Source organism: Penaeus vannamei, chromosome 13 (assembly GCF_042767895.1).
Source record: "Penaeus vannamei isolate JL-2024 chromosome 13, ASM4276789v1, whole genome shotgun sequence".
Lineage (NCBI taxonomy): Eukaryota > Metazoa > Arthropoda > Malacostraca > Decapoda > Penaeidae > Penaeus > Penaeus vannamei.
Window position 1 is genome coordinate 42,906,193 of NC_091561.1, and position 1,049 is coordinate 42,907,241.

The following is a 1,049-nucleotide window of genomic DNA, read 5'->3' on the forward strand; positions in this document are numbered from 1 at the left end:
CCCTCGTACCTCTGGCAACCCTTCGGCAGCTTCCCCTCGTCGCGTGCCGTGCAGCGTTACCAACACCGACACGAAACCGGGAAAGAAAACCCCCAGAATCACAACTCCAAGTGTTACCAACTAAACCCATAGCAAGCACCGTCCCAGCACTCGATTCTGCAGGGCAAGAGAGGGGAAAAAACCCTCACACCTCCAGCAGGCAACCCCCACGCGAGCAGACCGGCGGCGGCGCTTGCAACGCTGCTCCGATTTCAGGTCTCGCGGCGGCCGCTGTGTTCTGGCTCGACTCAGTTTCCCCTCGGCCGTCCCCGTGTTCGCGCGTCCCCTCGCCCCGCTCCGCCCCGACTGGTACCGCGCCTTTAGTGTCCCCCCTGGCCCGCCCACGCCGCCCTCACACGCCCACGCTTCACTCCGCCCACGCTCTTCTCACACGCCCAAACGTGATTCCACGGTGGCAATTTTTTTTACACATTCAAAAAAAAAAAAAAAAAAAAAACATTTATTACGCCCATGCGGGATCCCACAGTATCCGATCTCAACACCATACATTCCAAAAGACGCCCTTCACCCCTCCCACCCCCTCCCGCCCACAACACAGCCCAGTCCTTTAACGAATTTTGCTCAAACACCAATTTTCCGGCGTGAGGTGATGTGTGTCCCAAAAAATGTAAAGGAAAACTTTTTTTTTTTTTATCCACTTTACTTTTTTGTGCAAAGTTTTTTAAATTATTTCAAAATCTGAAATTATTAACTGTTCAAATACTGCCTGAATGAGTGCGATCTTTCAAAACCAAAGGACGGAATAGAATGTGAAATTGCGATGAACATTCCATGAACACTGAACGAACAACCACAAAGAAGATTGGGACGATAAGAAAAAAAAGAAGAAACAGAAAGAAAGAGAATAAGAGAACTGAATGTGTTTGAGAGACATTTTCTGAAATAATGAGACCTGATCTGAATGATATAAAGTGGAGAATCGGTGAAAAGATTGTGAAAAGGCATCGACTCTTCTTCAGTCTGTGTTCCTCTCATGGCCAGCTTCGTGG

The 1,049-nt window shown here is 49.1% G+C and overlaps 1 protein-coding gene across 1 annotated transcript in view; it reads left to right on the forward strand.

Annotated features, from left to right (window-relative positions):
• Positions 1-263: 263 nt before the first annotated feature.
• Positions 264-1,049, forward strand: part of LOC113820059 (serine-rich adhesin for platelets) — a 183,856-nt gene continuing 183,070 nt past the window's right edge. The window contains exon 1 of the mRNA XM_070129292.1: positions 264-348. The gene's annotated coding sequence lies outside the window, so the exon portion shown is untranslated. The remainder of the gene's footprint in view (positions 349-1,049) is intronic.